General features: G+C 43.2%; 1 long non-coding RNA gene across 1 annotated transcript in view; it reads right to left on the bottom strand.

Annotated features, from left to right (window-relative positions):
• Window positions 1-4647: 4647 nt before the first annotated feature.
• The window catches only part of LOC135904435 (uncharacterized), a 75570-nt gene continuing 72771 nt past the window's right edge, over window positions 4648-7446 (bottom strand). The window contains exon 4 of the long non-coding RNA XR_010565115.1: window positions 4648-5310. This is a non-coding gene — a long non-coding RNA (uncharacterized lncRNA). The remainder of the gene's footprint in view (window positions 5311-7446) is intronic.

Here is a 7446-nt window from a genome sequence, read left to right as displayed (position 1 = left end):
CAGCCTTGTTCATAGAGTGGAAGGGCACTGAGTTTTTTTATTGTCGGTGTTTTATTTTCGTTTCTTTATTACGTGTAAAGTGCCATGAGGAAAGATGGTAAGGCACTGCGAGGAAATGCACAGTCTTTATTACGTCAAGCAACTTTTCCCCCCCTTCTTCTCCTCCTTCCTCTTCTGGAGTCTTTTGGGCATGCCAAACCTGCGCCTTGTGCCAGACTTGCTCAGCTCGTGCCCGGCTCTTGGCGACGTCCTTGGGGTCGGTCGACTCCCGCAGGGCCGGCTGCCACTTGCGTCGCCGCTCCGTGCTCCTCACTCGGTGCTCGGCCTCTCGATAAGGATGATGAATGAACGAAGTAATTATTGGCGCAAGTTGTGTGTTGTACTGTAGTTATTGCTGGAATGTATCGGGTGGGTCCCTATTCTGGGAGTGCGTTGGACAGGGCTGCCGCACGCGCCCTCTGCATGCGCGAGGTTCCGCTGGTCGATCAGGAGACGAACACGGTACGTCCGTAGCGCATGCAGAACCCCTGGCAACTGCGTGAGGAGGTCAACCCTTCGTGCCTCCTCCTGCCCTCTTCCTCTGCGTCAACTCACCTCCTTTTTCCTTTGCCGCTCTCCTAAACTCCCCCTAGAATTTCCTGTAGGCGATTTTGCTTCATATAGGAGGACGACATGGCCACAATTAGTACGTGCCTGGGGTTGCTGGAGGGTTGCTGCCTTTGCCCTGCAGTGGGCGTAACCAGGCTGATGATGATGATGGTGATGCTTTGCCGCGCGCTCTGCGCGCTCCACCGCGTACTTTCCCCGGCTCAAGATTCTCTCCTCCACCTCCAGGTTCTTTCCTCTTCCTGTGCTCGCTTCCCTCGAGGCGACACGCATAATCTCGCCGATTTGGAATACAGGCCACGTACGCATGCGAGTAAAAAAAAAAAGAAAGATAAGCCTATAGCCAATTCATATCGGGCTAAGCCAGGACCAATAAATTTTCTCGAAAGCGCAGGTTCAGCACTTAGATCGCTCCCCAAGTTGATGCGCGTGCTGACGCCGATTTGCGCGATGATTAAACGGATATGCGCTGATAGGATATTGCACAATAGTGGGATGAGCCTGTAGCCAATTACAGCCTAGGCCCAGCAAGGCACCCTCACTTCTCTGGGAACACTGGTTCGGGGTCTACATCACTCACCATGCTAATTCATGTGCTGTCACCGATTTACGCGATGAATAAACGAATATGCCCAAAGTAGCTTTCGCGCAGAAATAATATAAGCCTATAGCCCATTACAATCTTGGCCAAGCCAGGTCCACTTACCTCTCTGGAAAGCGCTTCTCCGGCGCTTACATCACTCACTGTTCATTGTTGTCGCTGATTTACTTAATGAGTAAACAGAAGTGCGCAAATAGGTGGTCGCGCAAAAAACATATATATATATATATATATATATATATATATATATATATATATATATATATATATATATATAAATACATGTATACATGTATTTACATGTATATAAATACATGTAAATACATGTATATATATAAATACATGTAAAACGCAAAAACATTTTTGTGAGGTAACTGCTGGAGCGATTTTAATGAAATTTGTTGTATTCGACAGAGAAAGTAAAGTTCTAGTGAATGTTGAAAGCGGAATTTTGGTTTAGGGCCTGAATTTTGTTAAAAGGATTTTCGAAAATTAGCAAGTTCGAAAAACATAGAAGCACGAAGTTTACAAATTAATATCTCTGCATCAAGAACACATATCGTGGTTCTATAAATGGCGTCTATTAGATCATTCAAAGCGGAAAAATTATGTTTGTCAATTTATATATTACGTGAATTTGTTACGTTGGATACAAATGTTTTACAAAAGCTGTATTTACACATTACTAAATTTGTTTACATTCATGAGCAACATGTCAATTTTGACCGCTTTAGATGGTCTATTAGATGCAATTCACAGAATTGTGCTATCGTCTTTCATTGCTCAGTTACAGAGTTTTAAATTTGACAGTTCCGATTTCTGAAAATTTTCGATTTCTGCCACTTTTTAATAAAACATTGACAAGCTAAACAAAAAATTCGAAACCAGCACTCACCAGCTTTCAAGCTCTTCTTTCAAATGCAACAAATCTCGTCAATTTTGGTGCCGTGGTTGCCGAGAAAAACGAATTCTCATTTTACATGTATTTAGATAGAAGCACCCGAGCTAAAGCTTGAGGAATTTGTCTGCTTTCAATGATCTAACGGATGCCGTTTACAGAACCGCGATTTCTCTTGATGCAGAGACATTAACTTGTAAACTTCGTGCTTCTATATTTTTCGAAGTTTCGAAATTGTGAAAATTCTTGTAACAAAATTCAGGCCCTAAATAGAAATATCGCTTCCAACAGTCACTAAAATTTAACTTTCTCTCTCAAATGCAACAGGTTTCATTAAAATCGGCCCAGGAGTTAGAAGGAAGCTTTAGCTCAGGCCCAACTCAGACGCGGCCTATTCAAATACATGTAAAACGCAAAACCCTTTTTCTGAGATAACCCCTGGACCGATTTTAATGAAATTTGTTGTATTCGAAAGAGAAAGTTAAGTTCTAGTGAGTGTTGAAAGCGGAATTTCGGTTTAGGGCCCGAGTTTTTTTTGAGATTTTCAAAAATTCGAAAGTTCGAAAAAAAAAACATGAAAGGCCGACGTTTACAAATTAATAGCTCTGCACCAAGAACGATATCGCGGTTCTATAAACAGCATCCATTAGATCCTTCAAAGCGGACAAATTCGGTATGTCATTTTATATCGTATATGAATTTGTACAACGGTTCTGCAAAAGCTGTATTTCCATATTATTAAAATTTGACTGTCAAGGACTGATAATCGATTTATGCGTAGCTTCGCGCACGTTGAACTGTTGCTAGTCGCTCCATGTAGAACTGCTTCTGCAGAACTGTAGAACTGTGTAGTAATGAGGTTTTCGGCTCGCCTCATTTATAAGAGACTTACATCATGCTGTGTTTTCTCGGGATGATTACAGGCAAATGCTCCTTTAACAACTTTATTAGTTTCGCCAGAGAACATCGTCGATATTATGGTTGCTGAGGAAATGTCTTGCAAAAGACGTAGCTCTGGGCGAGGATTGCTGTTAGCTGCTGCTTATGGTATGTTTGATTTTGCTAAAACATTCGCCTCGTTTTTTTGAAGTCGTTACACCTTGATACTGTCTAAGTAGACTTACCCGGTAGGGTGCCCTGTTGCGTGCGTTTTTTCCAGTCAGTAGAATTGTTTAATTTACGGCGTATAGGAGTGCAGTACCTACGCCTCAAAAGATTAAACCCGTCCTAAACAAGTTCGCAGCAGAATTGCATCGGTGGTGCAAGGTAACTCGTGGTCTTACACTCCTGTCACACGACACGTGTAATGTCATCCGCAGCGAATGAGATTACGTCTTAATGCCTTTTTGAAATGTTGCTTCTACACGGGCATAGTGAATGACATTCACAGCTAATAGAGAGTTTTACAATAGGGGCCCCAAAGAAATAGCGTCGAAGCCACTGCGCATGCGCGAGACGCAAGCTGGGTTTGGGCTTTGCGTTGGGAACGCTATTTCACCGATTTAACGGGGGCCCAAATAGCGGCCCCAAAAGCTTTGCGTCAGCTAACATGGCGGCACCGATCGAAACGACGGCTCTAACCTAGCTCCAAACTGGGTTCGATTCGTGGTAACGCGTGAAGTTCTCAAGCTAGGAGAAGTAATTGCGGTTATCGCTTTCTCTCAACTAGCGTGTGTTATGAAGATTGATTCATTAGACGCCGCTGATTCCGAATTCGATTGTGGATATTATGGCTCGTAGGTCTAACACCGCTAAGCATGGCTGATGAAGGCACGTAAAGTTGGTTTGCTCAAAACTAAGCGCAACTGTTTGCTGCTTACAGAATAACCTCTAAATTGTAATTAAACGCGAATACACACAAGTCAAAATTACTATTCCTATCATAAAATGGTATATTTTATTTAATTATTTCTCATAGCTTTTCTGTGACGCCGTTGTGGCGCTGTCAGCGCAAGACGCAATCCGCAAACTCAAAGCCCTATTCTAAAACTCTGCAGTCTTGCGTGTCGCAACGCTTACACCCGCAAAGCTCTGTGGGGCCCCAAACTATGGGGGCCTCTATTCTAAAACTCTCTAATGGTATTCGCCCATTGAATGAGCTTTCCCAACTAATGCAAGCGCGACTTGTATAATATCGATGACAGGGGCTTGTCTTTAAGTCATGAAATCGATAAGTTAAAACGAAATGTAATGAGAGTAAAAGTTGTCATAACTGACGTTATGAATTTTAAAATAATTTTATGACGTACAACGCGGTAGTTGAAGTAGTTTGTGCAGTCATATTTTTGTTTCCAGTCTCCGTCTGGATGCTAGCATCTCTTGTCCGCAATGGTTACTGTTCTATTCTAAGCAGCAGACAGACGCTTCTGTGGCAGCAACGCAAAAAGCTCTTTATTCGAGGCAGCAGCGTACTTTTATAGATAATGCTGCATGCCGGTCAGACACACGTCATGCACGGTACAATCTTATCATACCGACTGGCCGATACAAAACATTCCTTCCTCTTTAATTAAACCTACACGCGTTGCTTTCGCGCTCATAATTGGAGGCTTCATAGCGATCAGGAGGACGCCTTGTGCGATTACTAATTCGCAAATGGGCCTCTTCAGGTGATGCCATGGTTGATGCGGTGATACTTGCAGGCTGCGCTTCTGAGTGTCTTGCCTCAGGCTGCGATGCCGGTTCCTTAGTTGAAGTGGAGTCATCTAAGCGAACACCCTCAAGCTGGTCCGCAGTAGGACCACTAATCATGGTGTCAGCAGGGGAATTTTCTTCCCAGGGTGTTGATAGAAAACCTCGCTGAATACGGGCACTTGAAGTGGACTCAGGATGCGCTTCTTTTACGACGTCCGGATGGAATGAAGTGTTTGGTCCCGAAATCCAGCTGGGTCTCAAGTGGTCGACATGCACAAAACGAAAATGGTCGCCGACTTTGAATACGAACGTCAAGTCGCTTACGCGTTGCACTACGACAGCTTCCTCCAATGACAGGGTTTCCCCTCTCGTAGTCTTGACGAGAACTGCGTCACTGGCTTCCATCCGCGGGTCCCTTCCTCTGCCATCGTTGCGATGGGTGATGTCTCTGTCTTGACGGCTGCGCATATCCTGCACAAAACTTGGCTTCAGGAGTGAAAGCTTCACTCGAGGTTGTCGTTTCAGGAACAGCTCAGCCGGCGTTCTTCCTGTTACGGAATTCGGGGTGTTCCTGTAAGCAAGCAAGAAGTCACTAAGTCGTTGATGCAGAGTTCTGTTTCGGCCTGTTAGGTTATGGTGAAGCACTTGCTTGAGTAGCGTGGTTTTGTCGTTTGAACTAGAATGTGTAACATATGAATTCTTTGGTCTCAAGCAACGCACAGGCACATAAGGAATTTTATACTGGCTTATCCAAAAATGCTTTATGACAACAGTTTCTAGCATAAAAGAATTGAAATCAGGTAAAGACAAAGTCTTGAACACATCAGATTTGGGGGAGACATAAGCAACATGCTTCAGAATGCCACGAAGGACAGAATTGACCCGGCTTACCAAATGCTGAGTGCCATGACCATGTGTAGATATCCTATACCGATTTACACTGTAGCTTAAGGCATGTACTACAAGCTTTCGGAGAGACAATGGCTTGTAAAATTTAATATTATACACAACACAAGACACTGCGCGAAGTTCTTGACATACATGTGCGAAACGAGAATTCCAGGATAAAGCGCTGTCAAAAAAAAAAAACTCCAAGGTATTTAACTGAACGGGCGTATTGCACAGGGTCAAACGAACAGGAATTGCAATGTGATGTGTGCAAATATAATGAGGACGATAGGGTAACTTGCTTGACAGGGTTGTGGAAACAGATTAGTCGAGTTTTGGACGCATTGATATCGACTACATCATTCCGAAACCAGTCCATCACTTGTGTTGTTGCCGTTTGTAAAAACAGATATGGCGTCAGTGTAACTTCGAGTGTATGAGACAAGGACAGTGTCATCAGCATACTGATATAATTTGACGTTCACAACATTAGATAAATCGTTGAAATATAAATTAAATAATAATAACGGACTTAAAATTGAATCTTGGAGGACGCCAGCATTAATTTCGGTCAGGTTGCTAAGAAATTTTCCAACAGACACAAGTTGGTGCCTGTGAGACAAGAAGTTTTTCAGAAGCTGCAAAAACGCACCCCGAAAGCCTAGTAAAGAAAGTTTGATTAGTAGTATAATATGACAGACTCTGTCAAACGCTTTGCGGACGTCAAGAAACAGTGCACAAACAATCTGAATGTGTTCGAACGCAGAGTTCAGTGTATCGGAAAAAACTTCAAGCAGCAACTGCGTGCCCCTATGCGGCACAAGACCATACTGGCTAGGAGATAACACGCCATGCTCGTTTAAAAAGCTGCTCATTGACTCGAGCCGATGTTATTCCAATATCTGCCTAACGCACGAAAGGATTGAAATAGGCCGGTAGTTTTCGATATTGTTGCGTCGCCACTTTTAAAAAGAGGAATGACCAGCGCATTTTTCAGATTATCGGGAATGGTACCAGTGGTAATAATATTGTTTAAAATGAGTAGTAGCACATCTTTTATTGCTTCGAAAATTCTGCGCAGCTCTAATATTGAAACACCATCAATTCCTGGTGTCTTATTTGGTTTTAGACGGAAAAGGATCGATTTCAGATCATGTTCCGAAAGCATGGGAAGAAAGGCGGATCCTGAAATACTCGTTTGAAATGTGCAAATATCTGGATGAGGTCTCGCTACACCAGACACTTTTGAAAAAGATGAGTTAAAATCATTAACGGTGGCAGGACCATTTGAAGAAAAACGAGACATAAGAACAACATGGCGATTATAGCGTTTACATCCCCACTTCTAAGATTGTTAATTAGGGACCATGTTTTCCTGCTGTCACAACGAGCGTCCGTAAATTTTGCTGGTATGTTATTACGTTTTGCTAGGCGCATCATTGCATTGACCTTAGCTCGAAGCTCTTTGAACTGAAGCCGTAAAACAGTACTATTAGGCCCTCTCTTTGTTTGAACCCATAACAAGTCTTTTGCGTTTATTGCCGCGAGTATGTCTGTCGACATTTATTTTTGGTACAAGTTACGCTGTTTGATTTTACAGACCCGTGTAGCTGCAAGTCGGAAATCGATGAACAGCGTTACAGAGTTGTCGTATAGGCGTCGCCTGGAGGAACAGTCATCAAAACGTTATACCAGTCGTGATTCAGTACGAATTTGTCGAAAGCCAAGGGGTCAACAGTCGAGATTTGTTTGAATTCGTTTGGAGCGACCGAGTCAGTAGTATCATCTGTTGGGGAGTAGCAAACAATGCGATGGCCAG

Source organism: Dermacentor albipictus, chromosome 7 (genome assembly GCF_038994185.2).
Source record: "Dermacentor albipictus isolate Rhodes 1998 colony chromosome 7, USDA_Dalb.pri_finalv2, whole genome shotgun sequence".
NCBI classification, from domain to species: Eukaryota; Metazoa; Arthropoda; class Arachnida; order Ixodida; family Ixodidae; genus Dermacentor; species Dermacentor albipictus.
Note: the sequence above shows the minus strand (reverse complement) of the source record. Positions and strands in the feature narration are given on the sequence as shown.